Raw genomic sequence first — 21,880 nt, forward strand, 5'->3', positions numbered from 1 at the left:
GTAGCTCAGCAGAGTGATTCATTTCCTGAATGTTAATTTAGTTCCAAAATATGTATTTCTTTTATACATACTACAATGTTTCGATGTTTTCTTTCTTGCAGGCTAAGCAGAATGCATACTGTAGGTTTCTTCAGTCTCTAGTAACTTGCATCACTAACATTATTCACCATGTACATGCCACGCATTTCCAAAGTGCCAGAGAGGTAACTTCAGTCTTATTGGCTACTGGGCGAGACACATGCAAATTGCTAGGATAGTTTGCTTATAACTTCAATAAGAGCCTTAATAAAGACTTTGTGATAATATATTGGCATCACAATTATACTACCCTGTATTTGAGAAAGTTTCTCACCCTTTGAGCACCAGAATATTAACATTTTTGGAAAAACTTACTATAACTTGAAAGAGGGTCACGTACTGTGTGCATTTTCTTTGCAGCATTAATTGCTTAAGACTATACTTTCAGATATCATTTCTATAGTTCCAAATTGGAGAAATGTGCTCGAAAGTGTCCAAACTCACAACCCATGAGGAAGAGCTTCAGTGTTTTCTCCTGAGCGTGAAGTGAGCTTACAGTGTTGCTTTCATGCAGCTGCTGTTTGCTTTTGATGACTGTTCCTCTCTCCTGCAAAGGAGAGTTGGAGGGAGAGAACACAAGCTGAGTGGTTAGTTCTTTATTGCAAGTAAAAAACAGAAACCAAAAGAAGAGTGTTGTTGTTGTTGTTGTTGTTGTTGTTGATATGACTTTTCTATTAAGTCTAGAAATATTTTTAATACAGATGTATTTGTGAGCGCACATTCATTTTTAAACCTATTTTAAAGCACAATACTCACTCATTAGCTAAAATTAGCAACTGGGTGCAGTGAATTAACATATAGGAATATCAAATACAATTATTTGGATTTGCACACTGGATAAGGTGAAACAATGTGCCTTGTGTTTCTAATTGTAAACATGTATTTAATTCTATTCAAATCAGTACAATTTCTTGTTTTCTTACAGATATTTATTACTGTGTGCAGTATTAATACAGATCCTCAGACTTAACAACAATAAGGGACTACTCTAAACTATTTATGTTTTGTAGCTCAGAAGAGTGATTCATTTCCTGAATGTTAATTTAGTTCCAAAATATGTATTTCTTTTATCTTATACTATATTAGTGAAAGCACTGTATGTTTGCCTGCCTGCCTGCATGCCTGCCTGCTGGATGTCCGGTGTCCCTAGCGGCAATCTCATTGGTCCCTTGGCCCGCCCGCCCCCGCACACCTCTCATTGGCCTCACACACTCACACCACCCCCTTGGCCCGCCCCCCACACCTCTCATTGGCCTGAGGCGGAGTGACGGGCCAAAGGTCCAAAAAAATAACTAACTAACACACACACACACACACACACACACACACACACACACACACACACACACACACACACACACACACACACACACACACACACACACACACACACACACACACACACACACACCTCTCTCCCCTCTCCAAATCACCTTTTCCCCCTCCCCAGCGGCATCACCTCTTCCCCCTCCCCAGCGGCATCACCTCTTCCCCCTCCCCAGCGGCATCACCTCTTCCCCCTCACCAGCGGCATCACCTCTTCCCCCTCACCAGCGGCATCACCTCTTCCCCCTCACCAGCGGCATCACCTCTTCCCCCTCCCCAGCGGCATCACCTCTTCCCCCTCCCCAGCGGCATCACCTCTTCCCCCTCCCCAGCGGCATCACCTCTTCCCCCTCCCCAGCGGCATCACCTCTTCCCCCTCCCCAGCGGCATCACCTCTCCCCCCTCCCCAGCGGCATCACCTCTCCCCGCTCCAAATCACCTCTCCCCGCTCCAAATCACCTCTCCCCGCTCCAAATCACCTCGCTTCCCGCAGCTGCCACGCGGCGCGTAAGATGGCGGACCCCCTTCCTCCCTCGCGGCGCCGAGTCAGACGGTGGCGGCGCCCGGAAGTACAGGTAGGTGTCGCTCCCCACCTCCGGCGCCAAACGGAACTAAAGAAAGGGCGCATCAACTGAGGTGTGTGTGTGTGTGTGTGTGTGTGTGTGTGTGTGTGTGTGTCACTGTCCACTGCCCCCCCCTCCTATCCACTGCCCCCCCTCCTGTCCACTGCCCCCCCCTCCTGTCCACTGCGTCCCCCCTCCTGTCCACTGCGTCCCCCCTCCTGTCCACTGCCCCCCCCTCCTGTCCACTGCCCCCCCCCCTCCTGTCCACTGCCCCCCCTCCTGTCCACTGCCCCCCCCTCCTGTCCACTGCCCCCCCCTCCTGTCCACTGCCCCCCTCCTGTCCACTGCCCCCCCCTCCTGTCCACTGCCCCCCCCTCCTGTCCACTGCCCCCCCTCCTGTCCACTGCCCCCCCCTCCTGTCCACTGCGTCCCCCCTCCTGTCCACTGCGTCCCCCCTCCTGTCCCCCCTCCTGTCCACTGCCCCCCCCTCCTGTCCACTGCCCCCCCCTCCTGTCCACTGCCCCCTCCCTCCTGTCCACTGCCCCCCCCCCCTCCTGTCCACTGCCCCCTCCCTCCTGTCCACTGCCCCCCCCCTCCTGTCCACTGCCCCCCCCCTCCTGTCCACTGCCCCCCCCCTCCTGTCCACTGCCCCCCCCTCCTGTCCACTGCCCCCCCCCTCCTGTCCACTGCCCCCCCCCTCCTGTCCACTGCCCCCCCCCCTCCTGTCCACTGCCCCCCCCCCTCCTGTCCACTGCCCCCCCCCCTCCTGTCCACTTCCCCCCCCCCTCCTGTCCACTGCCCCCCCCCTCCTGTCCACTGCCCCCCCCCCTCCTGTCCACTGCCCCCCCCCCTCCTGTCCACTGCCCCCCCCCCTCCTGTCCACTGCCCCCTCCCTCCTGTCCACTGCCCCCCCCTCCTGTCCACTGCCCCCCCCTCCTGTCCACTGCCCCCCCCTCCTGTCCACTGCCCCCTCCCTCCTGTCCACTGCCCCCCCCTCCTGTCCACTGCCCCCCCCTCCTGTCCACTGCCCCCCCCCTCCTGTCCACTGCCCCCCCCCCCCTCCTGTCCACTGCCCCCCCCCCTCCTGTCCACTGCCCCCCCCCCTCCTGTCCACTGCAGGAAATGCAGGGGGAGGAATCCATGCCTTTGAGGCGCCCCCCCCCTCCCTTTGACGCCCCCCCCCCTCCCTTTGATGCCCCCCCTCCCTTTGACGCCCCCCCCTCCCTTTGACGCCCCCCCCCCTCCCTTTGACGCCCCCCCCTCTCCCTTTGACGCGCCCCCCCTCCCTTTGACGCGCCCCCCCCTCCCTTTGACGCCCCCCCCTCCCTTTGACGCCCCCCCCCTCCCTTTGACGCCCCCCCCTCCCTTTGACGCCCCCCCCTCCCTTTGACGCCCCCCCCTCCCTTTGACGCCCCCCCCCCTCCCTTTGACGCCCCCCCCTCCCTTTGACGCCCTCCCTTTGACGCCCCCCCCCCTCCCTTTGACGCCCCCCCCCTCCCTTTGACGCCCCCCCCCTCCCTTTGACGCCCCCCCCCTCCCTTTGACGCCCCCCCCTGCCTTTGACGCCCCCCCCTGCCTTTGACGCCCCGCGCGCACACACTGACTGACTGCCGCACGCACGCACGCACACACTGACTGACGCGCACACAAAGCCTGACTGACGCACGCACACACTGACTGAGGCACACACTGACTGTGTGTGCGTCAGTCAGTCTGTGTGTGTTTGTGTTTCTGCCTCAGACTCACTGACGCGCGAGCAAACACACAGTGACTGACGCACACACGCTACATGAAGCTGTAAAGGAGGGAGGGAGGGGGGGACTGGATTGATGTGAATGGGGGACAAACAGAGAGAGGGGGGAGGAGAGAGAGGAACGGGAACATTACATCCCGGGCAACGCCGGGTCTCTCAGCTAGTACATACTACAATGTTTCGATGTTTTCTTTCTTGCAGGCTAAGCAGAATGCATAGGTTTCTTCAGTCTCTAGTAACTTGCATCACTAACATTATTCACCATGTACATGCCACGCATTTCCAAAGTGCCAGAGAGGTAACTTCAGTCTTATTGGCTACTGGGCGAGACACATGCAAATTGCTAGGATAGTTTGCTTATAACTTCAATAAGAGCCTTAATAAAGACTTTGTGATAATATATTGGCATCACAATTATACTACCCTGTATTTGAGAAAGTTTCTCACCCTTTGAGCACCAGAATATTAACATTTTTGGAAAAACTTACTATAACTTGAAAGAGGGTCACGTACTGTGTGCATTTTCTTTGCAGCATTAATTGCTTAAGACTATACTTTCAGGGATCATTTCTATAGTTCCAAACTGGAGAAATGTGCTCGAAAGTGTCCAAACTCACAACCCACGAGGAAGAGCTTCAGTGTTTTCTCCTGAGCGTGAAGTGAGCTTACAGTGTTGCTTTCATGCAGCTGCTGTTTGCTTTTGATGACTGTTCCTCTCTCCTGCAAAGGAGAGTTGGAGGGAGAGAACACAAGCTGAGTGGTTAGTTCTTTATTGCAAGTAAAAAACAGAAACCAAAAGAAGAGTGTTGTTGTTGTTGTTGTTGTTGTTGATATGACTTTTCTATTAAGTCTAGAAATATTTTTAATACAGATGTATTTGTGAGCGCACATTCATTTTTAAACCTATTTTAAAGCACAATACTCACTCATTAGCTAAAATTAGCAACTGGGTGCAGTGAATTAACATATAGGAATATCAAATACAATTATTTGGATTTGCACACTGGATAAGGTGAAACAATGTGCCTTGTGTTTCTAATTGTAAACATGTATTTAATTCTATTCAAATCAGTACAATTTCTTGTTTTCTTACAGATATTTATTACTGTGTGCAGTATTAATACAGATCCTCAGACTTAACAACAATAAGGGACTTCTCTAAACTATTTATGTTTTGTAGCTCAGCAGAGTGATTCATTTCCTGAATGTTAATTTAGTTCCAAAATATGTATTTCTTTTATACATACTACAATGTTTCGATGTTTTCTTTCTTGCAGGCTAAGCAGAATGCATAGGTTTCTTCAGTCTCTAGTAACTTGCATCACTAACATTATTCACCATGTACATGCCACGCATTTCCAAAGTGCCAGAGAGGTAACTTCAGTCTTATTGGCTACTGGGCGAGACACATGCAAATTGCCAGGATAGTTTGCTTATAACTTCAATAAGAGCCTTAATAAAGACTTTGTGATAACATATTGGCATCACAATTATACTACCCTGTATTTGAGAAAGTTTCTCACCCTTTGAGCACCAGAATATTAAAATTTTTGGAAAAACTTACTATAACTTGAAAGAGGGTCACGTACTGTGTGCATTTTCTTTGCAGCATTAATTGCTTAAGACTATACTTTCAGGGATCATTTCTATAGTTCCAAATTGGAGAAATGTGCTCGAAAGTGTCCAAACTCACAACCCACGAGGAAGAGCTTCAGTGTTTTCTCCTGAGCGTGAAGTGAGCTTACAGTGTTGCTTTCATGCAGCTGCTGTTTGCTTTTGATGACTGTTCCTCTCTCCTGCAAAGGAGAGTTGGAGGGAGAGAACACAAGCTGAGTGGTTAGTTCTTTATTGCAAGTAAAAAACAGAAACCAAAAGAAGAGTGTTGTTGTTGTTGTTGTTGTTGATATGACTTTTCTATTAAGTCTAGAAATATTTTTAATACAGATGTATTTGTGAGCGCACATTCATTTTTAAACCTATTTTAAAGCACAATACTCACTCATTAGCTAAAATTAGCAACTGGGTGCAGTGAATTAACATATAGGAATATCAAATACAATTATTTGGATTTGCACACTGGATAAGGTGAAACAATGTGCCTTGTGTTTCTAATTGTAAACATGTATTTAATTCTATTCAAATCAGTACAATTTCTTGTTTTCTTACAGATATTTATTACTGTGTGCAGTATTAATACAGATCCTCAGACTTAACAACAATAAGGGACTACTCTAAACTATTTATGTTTTGTAGCTCAGCAGAGTGATTCCTTTCCTGAATGTTAATTTAGTTCCAAAATATGTATTTCTTTTATACATACTACAATGTTTCGATGTTTTCTTTCTTGCAGGCTAAGCAGAATGCATAGGTTTCTTCAGTCTCTAGTAACTTGCATCACTAACATTATTCACCATGTACATGCCACGCATTTCCAAAGTGCCAGAGAGGTAACTTCAGTCTTATTGGCTACTGGGCGAGACACATGCAAATTGCTAGGATAGTTTGCTTATAACTTCAATAAGAGCCTTAATAAAGACTTTGTGATAACATATTGGCATCACAATTATACTACCCTGTATTTGAGAAAGTTTCTCACCCTTTGAGCACCAGAATATTAAAATTTTTGGAAAAACTTACTATAACTTGAAAGAGGGTCACGTACTGTGTGCATTTTCTTTGCAGCATTAATTGCTTAAGACTATACTTTCAGGGATCATTTCTATAGTTCCAAATTGGAGAAATGTGCTCGAAAGTGTCCAAACTCACAACCCACGAGGAAGAGCTTCAGTGTTTTCTCCTGAGCGTGAAGTGAGCTTACAGTGTTGCTTTCATGCAGCTGCTGTTTGCTTTTGATGACTGTTCCTCTCTCCTGCAAAGGAGAGTTGGAGGGAGAGAACACAAGCTGAGTGGTTAGTTCTTTATTGCAAGTAAAAAACAGAAACCAAAAGAAGAGTGTTGTTGTTGTTGTTGTTGTTGATATGACTTTTCTATTAAGTCTAGAAATATTTTTAATACAGATGTATTTGTGAGCGCACATTCATTTTTAAACCTATTTTAAAGCACAATACTCACTCATTAGCTAAAATTAGCAACTGGGTGCAGTGAATTAACATATAGGAATATCAAATACAATTATTTGGATTTGCACACTGGATAAGGTGAAACAATGTGCCTTGTGTTTCTAATTGTAAACATGTATTTAATTCCATTCAAATCAGTACAATTTCTTGTTTTCTTACAGATATTTATTACTGTGTGCAGTATTAATACAGATCCTCAGACTTAACAACAATAAGGGACTACTGTAAACTATTTATGTTTTGTAGCTCAGCAGAGTGATTCCTTTCCTGAATGTTAATTTAGTTCCAAAATATGTATTTCTTTTATACATACTACAATGTTTCGATGTTTTCTTTCTTGCAGGCTAAGCAGAATGCATACTGTAGGTTTCTTCAGTCTCTAGTAACTTGCATCACTAACATTATTCACCATGTACATGCCACGCATTTCCAAAGTGCCAGAGAGGTAACTTCAGTCTTATTGGCTACTGGGCGAGACACATGCAAATTGCTAGGATAGTTTGCTTATAACTTCAATAAGAGCCTTAATAAAGACTTTGTGATAATATATTGGCATCACAATTATACTACCCTGTATTTGAGAAAGTTTCTCACCCTTTGAGCACCAGAATATTAACATTTTTGGAAAAACTTACTATAACTTGAAAGAGGGTCACGTACTGTGTGCATTTTCTTTGCAGCATTAATTGCTTAAGACTATACTTTCAGGGATCATTTCTATAGTTCCAAACTGGAGAAATGTGCTCGAAAGTGTCCAAACTCACAACCCACGAGGAAGAGCTTCAGTGTTTTCTCCTGAGCGTGAAGTGAGCTTACAGTGTTGCTTTCATGCAGCTGCTGTTTGCTTTTGATGACTGTTCCTCTCTCCTGCAAAGGAGAGTTGGAGGGAGAGAACACAAGCTGAGTGGTTAGTTCTTTATTGCAAGTAAAAAACAGAAACCAAAAGAAGAGTAATGTTGTTGTTGTTGTTGATATGACTTTTCTATTAAGTCTAGAAATATTTTTAATACAGATGTATTTGTGAGCGCACATTCATTTTTAAACCTATTTTAAAGCACAATACTCACTCATTAGCTAAAATTAGCAACTGGGTGCAGTGAATTAACATATAGGAATATCAAATACAATTATTTGGATTTGCACACTGGATAAGGTGAAACAATGTGCCTTGTGTTTCTAATTGTAAACATGTATTTAATTCTATTCAAATCAGTACAATTTCTTGTTTTCTTACAGATATTTATTACTGTGTGCAGTATTAATACAGATCCTCAGACTTAACAACAATAAGGGACTACTCTAAACTATTTATGTTTTGTAGCTCAGCAGAGTGATTCATTTCCTGAATGTTAATTTAGTTCCAAAATATGTATTTCTTTTATACATACTACAATGTTTCGATGTTTTCTTTCTTGCAGGCTAAGCAGAATGCATAGGTTTCTTCAGTCTCTAGTAACTTGCATCACTAACATTATTCACCATGTACTGTACATGCCACGCATTTCCAAAGTGCCAGAGAGGTAACTTCAGTCTTATTGGCTACTGGGCGAGACACATGCAAATTGCCAGGATAGTTTGCTTATAACTTCAATAAGAGCCTTAATAAAGACTTTGTGATAACATATTGGCATCACAATTATACTACCCTGTATTTGAGAAAGTTTCTCACCCTTTGAGCACCAGAATATTAAAATTTTTGGAAAAACTTACTATAACTTGAAAGAGGGTCACGTACTGTGTGCATTTTCTTTGCAGCATTAATTGCTTAAGACTATACTTTCAGGGATCATTTCTATAGTTCCAAATTGGAGAAATGTGCTCGAAAGTGTCCAAACTCACAACCCACGAGGAAGAGCTTCAGTGTTTTCTCCTGAGCGTGAAGTGAGCTTACAGTGTTGCTTTCATGCAGCTGCTGTTTGCTTTTGATGACTGTTCCTCGCTCCTGCAAAGGAGAGTTGGAGGGAGAGAACACAAGCTGAGTGGTTAGTTCTTTATTGCAAGTAAAAAACAGAAACCAAAAGAAGAGTGTTGTTGTTGTTGTTGTTGTTGTTGTTGATATGACTTTTCTATTAAGTCTAGAAATATTTTTAATACAGATGTATTTGTGAGCGCACATTCATTTTTAAACCTATTTTAAAGCACAATACTCACTCATTAGCTAAAATTAGCAACTGGGTGCAGTGAATTAACATATAGGAATATCAAATACAATTATTTGGATTTGCACACTGGATAAGGTGAAACAATGTGCCTTGTGTTTCTAATTGTAAACATGTATTTAATTCTATTCAAATCAGTACACTTTCTTGTTTTCTTACAGATATTTATTACTGTGTGCAGTATTAATACAGATCCTCAGACTTAACAACAATAAGGGACTACTCTAAACTATTTATGTTTTGAAGCTCAGCAGAGTGATTCCTTTCCTGAATGTTAATTTAGTTCCAAAATATGTATTTCTTTTATACATACTACAATGTTTCGATGTTTTCTTTCTTGCAGGCTAAGCAGAATGCATACTGTAGGTTTCTTCAGTCTCTAGTAACTTGCATCACTAACATTATTCACCATGTACATGCCACGCATTTCCAAAGTGCCAGAGAGGTAACTTCAGTCTTATTGGCTACTGGGCGAGACACATGCAAATTGCTAGGATAGTTTGCTTATAACTTCAATAAGAGCCTTAATAAAGACTTTGTGATAATATATTGGCATCACAATTATACTACCCTGTATTTGAGAAAGTTTCTCACCCTTTGAGCACCAGAATATTAACATTTTTGGAAAAACTTACTATAACTTGAAAGAGGGTCACGTACTGTGTGCATTTTCTTTGCAGCATTAATTGCTTAAGACTATACTTTCAGGGATCATTTCTATAGTTCCAAACTGGAGAAATGTGCTCGAAAGTGTCCAAACTCACAACCCACGAGGAAGAGCTTCAGTGTTTTCTCCTGAGCGTGAAGTGAGCTTACAGTGTTGCTTTCATGCAGCTGCTGTTTGCTTTTGATGACTGTTCCTCTCTCCTGCAAAGGAGAGTTGGAGGGAGAGAACACAAGCTGAGTGGTTAGTTCTTTATTGCAAGTAAAAAACAGAAACCAAAAGAAGAGTGTTGTTGTTGTTGTTTTTGTTGTTGTTGTTGATATGACTTTTCTATTAAGTCTAGAAATATTTTTAATACAGATGTATTTGTGAGCGCACATTCATTTTTAAACCTATTTTAAAGCACAATACTCACTCATTAGCTAAAATTAGCAACTGGGTGCAGTGAATTAACATATAGGAATATCAAATACAATTATTTGGATTTGCACACTGGATAAGGTGAAACAATGTGCCTTGTGTTTCTAATTGTAAACATGTATTTAATTCTATTCAAATCAGTACAATTTCTTGTTTTCTTACAGATATTTATTACTGTGTGCAGTATTAATACAGATCCTCAGACTTAACAACAATAAGGGACTACTCTAAACTATTTATGTTTTGTAGCTCAGCAGAGTGATTCATTTCCTGAATGTTAATTTAGTTCCAAAATATGTATTTCTTTTATACATACTACAATGTTTCGATGTTTTCTTTCTTGCAGGCTAAGCAGAATGCATAGGTTTCTTCAGTCTCTAGTAACTTGCATCACTAACATTATTCACCATGTACATGCCACGCATTTCCAAAGTGCCAGAGAGGTAACTTCAGTCTTATTGGCTACTGGGCGAGACACATGCAAATTGCCAGGATAGTTTGCTTATAACTTCAATAAGAGCCTTAATAAAGACTTTGTGATAATATATTGGCATCACAATTATACTACCCTGTATTTGAGAAAGTTTCTCACCCTTTGAGCACCAGAATATTAACATTTTTGGAAAAACTTACTATAACTTGAAAGAGGGTCACGTACTGTGTGCATTTTCTTTGCAGCATTAATTGGTTAAGACTATACTTTCAGGGATCATTTCTATAGTTCCAAACTGGAGAAATGTGCTTGAAAGTGTCCAAACTCACAACCCACGAGGAAGAGCTTCAGTGTTTTCTCCTGAGCGTGAAGTGAGCTTACAGTGTTGCTTTCATGCAGCTGCTGTTTGCTTTTGATGACTGTTCCTCTCTCCTGCAAAGGAGAGTTGGAGGGAGAGAACACAAGCTGAGTGGTTAGTTCTTTATTGCAAGTAAAAAACAGAAACCAAAAGAAGAGTGTTGTTGTTGTTGTTGTTGTTGTTGTTGTTGTTGTTGTTGTTGTTGTTGTTGTTGTTGTTGTTGTTGTTGTTGTTGTTGTTGTTGTTGTTGTTGTGGTTGTTGTTGTTGTTGTTGTTGTTGTTGTTGTTGTTGATATGACTTTTCTATTAAGTCTAGAAATATTTTTAATACAGATGTATTTGTGAGCGCACATTCATTTTTAAACCTATTTTAAAGCACAATACTCACTCATTAGCTAAAATTAGCAACTGGGTGCAGTTAATTAACATATAGGAATATCAAATACAATTATTTGGATTTGCACACTGGATAAGGTGAAACAATGTGCCTTGTGTTTCTAATTGTAAACATGTATTTAATTCTATTCAAATCAGTACAATTTCTTGTTTTCTTACAGATATTTATTACTGTGTGCAGTATTAATACAGATCCTCAGACTTAACAACAATAAGGGACTACTCTAAACTATTTATGTTTTGTAGCTCAGCAGAGTGATTAATTTCCTGAATGTTAATTTAGTTCCAAAATATGTATTTCTTTTATACATACTACAATGTTTCGATGTTTTCTTTCTTGCAGGCTAAGCAGAATGCATACTGTAGGTTTCTTCAGTCTCTCGTAACTTGCATCACTAACATTATTCACCATGTACATGCCACGCATTTCCAAAGTGCCAGAGAGGTAACTTCAGTCTTATTGGCTACTGGGCGAGACACATGCAAATTGCTAGGATAGTTTGCTTATAACTTCAATAAGAGCCTTAATAAAGACTTTGTGATAACATATTGGCATCACAATTATACTACCCTGTATTTGAGAAAGTTTCTCACCCTTTGAGCACCAGAATATTAACATTTTTGGAAAAACTTACTATAACTTGAAAGAGGGTCACGTACTGTGTGCATTTTCTTTGCAGCATTAATTGGTTAAGACTATACTTTCAGGGATCATTTCTATAGTTCCAAACTGGAGAAATGTGCTCGAAAGTGTCCAAACTCACAACCCACGAGGAAGAGCTTCAGTGTTTTCTCCTGAGCGTGAAGTGAGCTTACAGTGTTGCTTTCATGCAGCTGCTGTTTGCTTTTGATGACTGTTCCTCTCTCCTGCAAAGGAGAGTTGGAGGGAGAGAACACAAGCTGAGTGGTTAGTTCTTTATTGCAAGTAAAAAACAGAAACCAAAAGAAGAGTAATGTTGTTGTTGTTGTTGTTGATATGACTTTTCTATTAAGTCTAGAAATATTTTTAATACAGATGTATTTGTGAGCGCACATTCATTTTTAAACCTATTTTAAAGCACAATACTCACTCATTAGCTAGAATTAGCAACTGGGTGCAGTGAATTAACATATAGGAATATCAAATACAATTATTTGGATTTGCACACTGGATAAGGTGAAACAATGTGCCTTGTGTTTCTAATTGTAAACATGTATTTAATTCTATTCAAATCAGTACAATTTCTTGTTTTCTTACAGATATTTATTACTGTGTGCAGTATTAATACAGATCCTCAGACTTAACAACAATAAGGGACTACTCTAAACTATTTATGTTTTGTAGCTCAGCAGAGTGATTCATTTCCTGAATGTTAATTTAGTTCCAAAATATGTATTTCTTTTATACATACTACAATGTTTCGATGTTTTCTTTCTTGCAGGCTAAGCAGAATGCATAGGTTTCTTCAGTCTCTAGTAACTTGCATCACTAACATTATTCACCATGTACATGCCACGCATTTCCAAAGTGCCAGAGAGGTAACTTCAGTCTTATTGGCTACTGGGTGAGACACGTGCAAATTGCTAGGATAGTTTGCTTATAACTTCAATAAGAGCCTTAATAAAGACTTTGTGATAATATATTGGCATCACAATTATACTACCCTGTATTTGAGAAAGTTTCTCACCCTTTGAGCACCAGCATATTAACATTTTTGGAAAAACTTACTATAACTTGAAAGAGGGTCACGTACTGTGTGCATTTTTTTTGCAGCATTAATTGGTTAAGACTATACTTTCAGGGATCATTTCTATAGTTCCAAACTGGAGAAATGTGCTCGAAAGTTTCCAAACTCACAACCCACGAGGAAGCGCTTCAGTGTTTTCTCCTGAGCGTGAAGTGAGCTTACAGTGTTGCTTTCATGCAGCTACTGTTTGCTTTTGATGACTGTTCCTCTCTCCTGCAAAGGAGAGTTGGAGGGAGAGAACACAAGCTGAGTGGTTAGTTCTTTATTGCACGTAAAAAACAGAAACCAAAAGAAGAGTAATGTTGTTGTTGTTGTTGTTGTTGATATGACTTTTCTATTAAGTCTAGAAATATTTTTAATACAGATGTATTTGTGAGCGCACATTCATTTTTAAACCTATTTTAAAGCACAATACTCACTCATTAGCTAAAATTAGCAACTGGGTGCAGTGAATGCATAGGTTTCTTCAGTCTCTAGTAACTTGCATCACTAACATTAACATATAGGAATATCAAATACTATTCTGAGGCCCGAGTCATGTGTGGTATGAATAGCCCAGATAGGTTCAACTCGTTCCTTTTACAAGCACAACAAGTTTTTAAGTTTTTTTTTTTCTTTCTTTATTGAGAAAAGCGTGGATTTACAAAGGCACTTGTGGATGATGGTGTTGTGGGAGAATGTCTCTATGGTGAGTGCGCTGGATTGTGGGGAAAGGTGAAAAGGATGAGGCCTTGCCAGTAGAGCAAATTACAGAAGGTACTCACTCAGGCAATGTTGAATGTGAAAAGGAAGTGCCAGTGTATTCTGGGTAACAAGATAGCCTGGAACAGACCATCTGTGAACAAGGCAGAGGGGGAGAGAGCAGGCTAGCCCATTCTGATAGAAAGGCTGAGGTTTCTGTAGCAACTCACTGGCATAATGCAGGGACAGGGATTGCAACACTGTGTCTAACACACAGGCACTGTGTGTGTGTACAGAGCAAAATACATGCAGCTGGAAATGAGGAACTGACAAGCTGATGCTGCAAAGAAAATGGGGGGGGGGGGTGAAACAGAGATGTGATTCTTGTTCCATGACACTCCCCGTCTGGTATCTGGAGATACCACAATATTAAAGTATGTGGAACATATGTGCAATGCAAACATAATATAACAATGCAAAAGTCCATGTCCACATAGCGATGTGATACCGGCTGGCATCACTAGCTTCAATGTCCCTTGGCCAAGGTTCTTTGTCAAAGGATGCAAAGTGGATGCACCGCTCCAGGTTAGCTGGGTGCACCACAGTGTCTCTCTTGATGAAAGTCTCTGGCACTGTTTCTTTTAGAACTTATGGAAGAACAGTCCTTTTGTCTCTGTAGTTTTACCTATAGACTGCATCCCCTTGTACGTATGCCAGTTGTGGCAGCCTGTCACTCTAACACCTGGCGGTTGGCAGAAGAAGATGGGTTTTGGCTCCTTTCGGAAGCGGATCCACACTCCTGGAAGACTAGTTGTCGAATCTAGTCCAGTAAAGAGGGCGTCGTTCGGGGGGACTCCCTGGAGCTGAGCGCTGGGGCTGAACACTACCCGGATTTTATCGGGTTCCTGATGGGGGTAAACCCCAGATGATTGGAGGTACCTGCATTCATCACCTTTCTTTATTAGAGGTTCTGGCTTTGCGTGGCCGGCAAGGAATATCTTCTGGATGAAGGCCACAAAGTTGTTTTTGGTCTCCGGTTCCCTTCGTAGGTCACAGAGGTGCGAAGTGAACCTAGAGATGGCATGTTCTCCACTGTGTGAGAGGCACCTTCTTGGTGAATGGAATGGTAGCGGGTTCACCCAACTGCCCGGTCCGTCTTTGACGAGCTCCTTGACTGTTAACATCAGGAATCCTCTATCTCCCATTGATGGTGTTTGCTTGTCGTCGTCCCTTGTGGTCTGGAACACTGTGCACCCTAAGTCATCGGTGCATTCCTCTTGCACGAGAACGTCTCAACATATTTTGGTGATACGCCTTTGTGTCTCTTTGTTGACTGCCGTCAGGAGGTTGTTTTCTCCTTGGACAGGACGAAGAACAGTCTCTTTTGTCCTTGTAAATCCCTTTGTGAAACGTCTCTGCGACTGTCTCTTTTTTGACATGCGAGAGGACAGTCTTTTTGCCAGGTTACTGCTGCGGCCGAGAACGGGCAAATGCTCTAATAAACTCGGCCACAGCAGTACATAGCACTGACAGTGACGGCGGCGCTGTACATTCAAGGATAAGGATAGTATTACATAGCACTGACAGTGACGGCGGGGCTGTACATACAGGGATAAGAATAGTATTATTGCACAGCACTGACAGTGACGGCAGCGCTGCACATACAGTGTTAAGAATAGTATTATTACATAGCACTGACAGTGACGGCGGCGCTGTACATACAGGGATAAGGATAGGATATATAAGACAGTACTGACAGTGATGGCGGCGCTTATCCCTGTATATACAGCGCCGCTGTCACTGTCAGTGCTATGTAATAATACTATACTTATCCCTGTATGTACAGTGCCGCCGTCACTGTCAGTGCTATGTAATAATACTATACTTATCCCTGTATGTACAGCGCCGCCGTCACTGTCAGTGCTATGTAATAATACTATTCTTATCCCTGTATGTACAGCCCCGCCGTCACTGTCAGTGCTATGTAATACTATCCTTATCCCTGTATGTACAGCGCCGCCGTCACTGTCAGTGCTATGTAATAATACTATTCTTATCCCTGTATGTACAGCGCCGCCGTCACTGTCAGTGCTATGTAATAATACTATCCTTATCCCTGTATGTACAGGGCCGCCGTCACTGTCAGTGCTATGTAATAATACTATCCTTATCCCTGTATGTACAGCACCGCCGTCACTGTCAGTGCTATGTAATAATACTATCCTTATCCCTGTATGTACAGCGCCGCCATCACTGTCAGTGCTATGTAATAATACTATTCTTATCCCTGTATGTACAGCGCCGCCATAGTGTTGTGAGAGTGAAATTATGTCTAAGTCCAGCTTCAGTACATTAGAAGCAACTCTGAAACTTAACCTAAGTGTTTTTCGAAGCTACTTTTTGGCTAACTTCTTATAGGAAGGTCTAGGAGCTCTGAAAATGAACGTGCGCGTCTTTCACTCTTCCCGAGGGACTTAGAATAATTTTGTGATATTTTTTATTAAAATGGTGTATAAGGGTATATACAGTGTTCGACAAATCACCCAAAAATCTACTCGCCCAACCAAAAAATCTACTCGCCACCTAGTCCCGCCCCCAACCCCGCCCCTAGTCCCGCCCCCAACCCCGCTTTAAAATAAAATATATAAATAAAATACATTTAATAAATTCCTAGTCAGAACAACATTCGTTTTTGACATAAATGTATTTATTGTATTACATTATACTACAATTAGTCCTTGTTACATGTGTGTGTGTAAATGTCGGATCTAGAAATAAAAGCCAGGTGTGAATGACTAGTTTCCTGAACCCCTTAACCAATGTCTGGATGTCCCCGCTTCACAATATCTAAAGCAGCAATCCCACCTGGGATCTTAGCTGATCCGCAGTCCCTCAATGTCCAGGTACGCTCATTCCCGCAATGTTATACATTGGGGAGGTGTTCATTACCTGTCTTCTGGGTTAGGGGGGGGTACCGATGTCTTCCGTGTGAAGCTTGAGCCAGATCTGGAAGAAAGCAGTATAGGGTAGTTAAGATTTCGGTGTAGTATAGGGCAGTTAAGATATATAGGGTAAATAAGAGATCCAGAGTGTGAGTGACAGAGAGAGAGAGTGTGGGAGTGACAGAGAGAGAGAGAGTGTGGGGGAGAGAGAGAGAGAGAGTGTGGGGGAGAGAGAGAGAGTGTGGGGAAGAGGGAGAGAGCGTGTGGGGGAGAGGGAGAGAGAGTGTGGGGGAGAGGGAGAGAGAGTGTTGGGGAGAGAGGGAGAGAGAGTGTGGGGGAGAGAGGGAGAGATAGTGTGGGGGAGAGAGGGAGAGAGAGTGTGGGGGAGAGAGGGAGAGAGAGTGTGGGGGAGAGAGGGAGAGAGAGTGTGGGGGAGAGAGGGAGAGAGAGTGTGGGGGAGAGAGGGAGAGAGAGTGTGGGGGAGAGAGAGAGAGAGTGTGGGGGAGAGAGAGAGAGAGTGTGGGGGAGAGAGAGAGAGTGTGGGGGAGAGAGAGAGAGAGTGGGGGGGGGAGAGAGAGTGGGGGTGAGAGAGAGAGTGTGGGGGAGAGAGAGAGTGTGGGGGAAAGAGAGAGTGTGGGGGAGAGAGAGAGTGTGGGGGAGAGAGGGAGAGAGAGTGTGGGGGAGAGAGGGAGAGAGAGTGTGGGGGAGAGAGAGAGAGAGTGTGTGGGGGAGAGAGGGAGAAAGAGTGTGGGGGAGAGAGAGAGAGTGTGGGGGGGGAGAGAGAGAGTGTGGGGGGGAGAGAGAGAGAGTGGGGGGGAGAGAGAGTGTGTGGGGGAGAGAGAGAGAGAGTGTGTGGGGGAGAGAAAATGTGGGGAGAGAGGGAGAGAGAGTGTGGGGGAGAGAGGGAGAGAGAGTGTGGGGGAGAGAGGGAGAGAGAGTGTGGGGGAGAGAGGGAGAGAGAGTGTGGGGGAGAGAGAGAGAGAGTGTGGGGGAGAGAGAGAGAGTGTGGGGGAGAGAGAGAGAGAGTGTGGGGGAGAGAGAGAGAGAGAGAGTGTGTGGGAGAGAGAGAGTGTGGGGGGGAGAGAGAGCATGTGGGGGGGAGAGAGAGCGTGTGGGGGGGAGAGAGAGTGTGGGGGGGAGAGAGAGAGTGTGGGGGGGAGAGAGAGAGTGTGGGGGGGAGAGAGAGTGTGTGGGGGGGAGAGAGAGTGTGGGGGAGACAGAGGAGAGAAATGGTGGGTGACACACACAGAGGGTGGGTGATACACAGAGAGAGCGGCTGGGTGAGTGACTGGCTGGTTGAGTGGTTTGCTGGGTGAGTGGCTGGGTGGGGCAGGGGTGACTGGGTGGGTGAGTGACTGACACTGACTGGGGGTGGGGGGTGACTGACACTGACTGGGGGTGGGGGGGGTGACTGACACTGACTGGGGGTGGGGGGGTGACTGACACTGACTGGGGGTGGGGGGGTGACTGACACTGACTGGGGTTGGGGGGGTGACTGACACTGACTGGGGGTGGGGGGGTGACTGACACTGACTGGGGGTGGGGGGGTGACTGAAACTGACTGGGGGTGGGGGGGTGACTGACACTGACTGGGGGTGGGGGGGTGACTGACACTGACTGGGGGTGGGGGGTGACTGACACTGACTGGGGGTGGGGGGTGACTGACACTGACAGGGGGTGGGGGGTGACTGACACTGACTGGGGGTGGGGGGTGACTGACACTGACTGGGGGTGGGGGGTGACTGACACTGACTGGGGTTGGGGGGTGACTGACACTGACTGGGGGGTGACTGACAGGTGGGGGTGACTGACTGACTGGGGGGTAGGTTACTGACTGGGGGGGTTACTAACTGGGGGGGTGACTTACTGGGGGGGGGGTTACTTACTGGGGGGGTAACTGACTGGGGGGGACCTCTGGTGTCACACACATACACATACTCCCATACACATACATTCATTCACACACATACACATTCTCCCACACACACACACACACACATACACATTCTCACACACACACAGGGGAGGAAAGGCCGTGACCAGCACCACGCAAATCCCCCACCCACCCGCGCCCATCTCCCGCTCGTGTGGGGGGCAGGCCGACATCCCCCCCCCCAATCAGCAGGGTGGGTGGGAGGCACGTGGCGAGGTATCCCCCACTGGGCGCCCCAGGTGACAGTCAGCCCCGCCGTGGCCGCCACTGCCCTGCTCCCCTCGCCGGCATGTCACAGTGCCTGGCCAAGCTGCAGGCTGCTTCTTCCCCCCCAGCCCGCGGCAGCATGATGCTCGTGGCGGGGGGGCAGGCCGACATCCCCCCACCTCATGCGGCGGCTGCGCCATCATGAAGGTAGGGGACGCATGGGAGGCACGTGGTGAGGGCCGAGCCCCCACCCCGCAAGCCAACCGGGCTGCAGCAGCGGGGACCTACCGCCCCTGACATCGATCGGTGGATCAAGGGGAAGGGGACAGGAGGAGGGGAAGGGGACAGGAGCAGGAAGAGGGGAAGGGAGCAGGAGGAGGGGACAGGGGACAGGAGCAGGGGACAGGAGCAGGGGACAGGAGCAGGGGACAGGAGCAGGGGACAGGAGCAGGGGAATGGGACAGGAGCAGGGGACAGGAGAGTTTCTGCGGTGGGGAGTAGGGAGCCATGTGGGGACCAGGGGGATCGCAGGGAAGGAGCAGAGGGGCTGCAGCATGGAGAGTATTTACCCTCCAACAGAGCTCCAGGCAGAATGGCCGCTCGTTGGGGGCGGGCTCATATAGAGCCTGGCCGCGCGCCCACAAAGCCTGGAGCGCGCGCCAATCAGGAGTCAGGTAGGGGAGTTTTTTTTTGTTTTGTTTTTTCAGCGCGAGCAGGGAAATTTCAGCGCGAACGGGGGAATTTAAAAAAAAAACACGTGTGCTGCTTGGGCCAATAGGTACTCGCCCGGGGGTTAAATCCACCCGCCCCGGGCGAGTAAATGTATACAATTGTCGAACACTGGGTATATATATAAATATATTTTATGCACTGTATATGAGCTGGCGATTTCTAAGTCTGTGGTTCCGAGAGGGGGTAACCAGGCTCACTAATAAAGGTCAAGCTACTTGGCTGCCAGAATGCCCTGCTTCAGCACAGACCAGTAAGGCATTGTGATACGCGTATCCCCGATATAGTCAGGGGTTAATGGGAGTCGTCCCCGTCCCCCCAATATATGCCCAGAACCATGGACCCGGTATTTGTGGTTCGGACTGTCTCCAACCAGCCATAATGTTGTGAGAGTGAAATTATGTCTAAGTCCAGCTTCGGTACATTAGAAGCAACTCTGAAACTTAACCTAAGCGTTTTTCGAATCTACTTTTTGGCTAACTTCTTATAGGAAGGTCTAGGAGCTCTGAAAATGAACGTGCGCGTCTTTCACTCTTCCCGAGGGACTTAGAAGACTTTTGTGATATTTTTTATTAAAATGGTGTATAAGGGTATACAGTATATATAAATATATTTTATGCACTGTATATGAGCTTGCGATTTCTAAGTCTGTAGTTCCGAGAGGGGGTAACCAGGCTCACTAATAAAGGTCAAGCCACTTGGCTGCCAGAATGCCCTGCTTCAGCACAGACCAGAAAGGCATTGTGATAAGCGTATCCCCGGTATAGTCAGGGGTTAATGGGAGTCGTCCCCGTCCCCCCATTATACGCCCAGAACCATGGACCCGGTACTTGTGGTTCGGACTGTCTCCAACCAGCCATACTGTTGTGAGAGTGAAATTATGTCTAAGTCCAGCTTTGGTACATTAGAAGCAACTCTGAAACTTAACCTAAGCGTTTTTCGAAGCTACTTTTTGGCTAACTTCTTATAGGAAGGTCTAGGAGCTCTGAAAATGAACGTTCGCGTCTCTCACTCTTCCCGAGGGACTTAGAAGAATTTTGTGATATTTTTTATTAAAATGGTGTATAAGGGTATATATATAAATATATTTTATGCACTGTATATGAGCTGGCGATTTCTAAGTCTGTAGTTCCGAGAGGGGGTAACCAGGCTCACTAATAAAGGTCAAGCCACTTGGCTGCCAGAATGCCCTGCTTCAGCACAGACCAGAAAGGCATTGTGATAAGCGTATCCCCGGTATAGTCAGGGGTTAATGGGAGTCGTCCCCGTCCCCCCAGTATACGCCCAGAACCATGGACCCGGTACTTGTGGTTCGGACTGTCTCCAACCAGCCATACTGTTGTGAGAGTGAAATTATGTCTAAGTCCAGCTTTGGTACATTAGAAGCAACTCTGAAACTTAACCTAAGCGTTTTTCGAAGCTACTTTTTGGCTAACTTCTTATAGGAAGGTCTAGGAGCTCTGAAAATGAACGTTCGCGTCTTTCACTCTTCCCGAGGGACTTAGAATAATTTTGTGATATTTTTTATTAAAATGGTGTATAAGGGTACTGTATATATATAAATATATTTTATGCACTGTATATGAGCTGGCGATTTCTAAGTCTGTGGTTCCGAGAGGGGGTAACCAGGCTCACTAATAAAGGTCAAGCCACTTGGCTGCCAGAATGCCCTGCTTCAGCACAGACCAGAAAGGCATTGTGATAAGCGTATCCACGGTATAGTCAGGGGTTAATGGGAGTCCCCCCCGTCCCCCCAGTATACGCCCAGAACCATGGACCCGGTACTTGTGGTTCGGACTGTCTCCAACCAGCCATAATGTTGTGAGAGTGAAATTATGTCTAAGTCCAGCTTCGGTACATTAGAAGCAACTCTGAAACTTAACCTAAGCGTTTTTCGAATCTACTTTTTGGCTAACTTCTTATAGGAAGGTCTAGGAGCTCTGAAAATGAACGTGCGCGTCTTTCACTCTTCCCGAGGGACTTAGAAGAATTTTGTGATATTTTTTATTAAAATGGTGTATAAGGGTATACAGTATATATAAATATATTTTATGCACTGTATATGAGCTGGCGATTTCTAAGTCTGTAGTTCCGAGAGGGGGTAACCAGGCTCACTAATAAAGGTCAAGCCACTTGGCTGCCAGAATGCCCTGCTTCAGCACAGACCAGAAAGGCATTGTGATAAGCGTATCCCCGGTATAGTCAGGGGTTAATGGGAGTCATCCCCGTCCCCCCATTATACGCCCAGAACCATGGACCCGGTACTTGTGGTTCGGACTGTCTCCAACCAGCCATACTGTTGTGAGAGTGAAATTATGTCTAAGTCCAGCTTTGGTACATTAGAAGCAACTCTGAAACTTAACCTAAGCGTTTTTCGAAGCTACTTTTTGGCTAACTTCTTATAGGAAGGTCTAGGAGCTCTGAAAATGAA

At 45.2% G+C, this 21,880-nt stretch overlaps 10 non-coding genes across 10 annotated transcripts; all 10 read left to right on the plus strand.

The window, feature by feature from the left end:
• The first annotated feature begins 450 nt into the window (after positions 1–450).
• On the plus strand, positions 451–667 carry LOC142491751 (small nucleolar RNA U3). The gene has a single exon (XR_012800507.1). It is a non-coding gene; the product is annotated as a small nucleolar RNA U3 (small nucleolar RNA).
• A 3,598-nt stretch (positions 668–4,265) lies between these two features.
• LOC142491717 (small nucleolar RNA U3) lies at positions 4,266–4,482 on the plus strand. The gene has a single exon (XR_012800476.1). It is a non-coding gene; the product is annotated as a small nucleolar RNA U3 (small nucleolar RNA).
• Positions 4,483–5,341: 859 nt separating this feature from the next.
• On the plus strand, positions 5,342–5,558 carry LOC142491729 (small nucleolar RNA U3). The gene has a single exon (XR_012800487.1). It is a non-coding gene; the product is annotated as a small nucleolar RNA U3 (small nucleolar RNA).
• Positions 5,559–6,414: 856 nt separating this feature from the next.
• LOC142491730 (small nucleolar RNA U3) lies at positions 6,415–6,631 on the plus strand. The gene has a single exon (XR_012800488.1). It is a non-coding gene; the product is annotated as a small nucleolar RNA U3 (small nucleolar RNA).
• An 861-nt stretch (positions 6,632–7,492) lies between these two features.
• Positions 7,493–7,709, plus strand: LOC142491718 (small nucleolar RNA U3). Its single transcript, XR_012800477.1, has one exon. It is a non-coding gene; the product is annotated as a small nucleolar RNA U3 (small nucleolar RNA).
• An 858-nt stretch (positions 7,710–8,567) lies between these two features.
• On the plus strand, positions 8,568–8,784 carry LOC142491743 (small nucleolar RNA U3). Its single transcript, XR_012800499.1, has one exon. It is a non-coding gene; the product is annotated as a small nucleolar RNA U3 (small nucleolar RNA).
• An 867-nt stretch (positions 8,785–9,651) lies between these two features.
• On the plus strand, positions 9,652–9,868 carry LOC142491719 (small nucleolar RNA U3). Its single transcript, XR_012800478.1, has one exon. It is a non-coding gene; the product is annotated as a small nucleolar RNA U3 (small nucleolar RNA).
• Positions 9,869–10,733: 865 nt separating this feature from the next.
• LOC142491722 (small nucleolar RNA U3) lies at positions 10,734–10,950 on the plus strand. The gene has a single exon (XR_012800481.1). It is a non-coding gene; the product is annotated as a small nucleolar RNA U3 (small nucleolar RNA).
• Positions 10,951–11,922: 972 nt separating this feature from the next.
• LOC142491720 (small nucleolar RNA U3) lies at positions 11,923–12,139 on the plus strand. Its single transcript, XR_012800479.1, has one exon. It is a non-coding gene; the product is annotated as a small nucleolar RNA U3 (small nucleolar RNA).
• An 856-nt stretch (positions 12,140–12,995) lies between these two features.
• On the plus strand, positions 12,996–13,212 carry LOC142491737 (small nucleolar RNA U3). The gene has a single exon (XR_012800493.1). It is a non-coding gene; the product is annotated as a small nucleolar RNA U3 (small nucleolar RNA).
• Positions 13,213–21,880: the final 8,668 nt, after the last annotated feature.

Source organism: Ascaphus truei, chromosome 3 (genome assembly GCF_040206685.1).
Source record: "Ascaphus truei isolate aAscTru1 chromosome 3, aAscTru1.hap1, whole genome shotgun sequence".
NCBI classification, from domain to species: domain Eukaryota; kingdom Metazoa; phylum Chordata; class Amphibia; order Anura; family Ascaphidae; genus Ascaphus; species Ascaphus truei.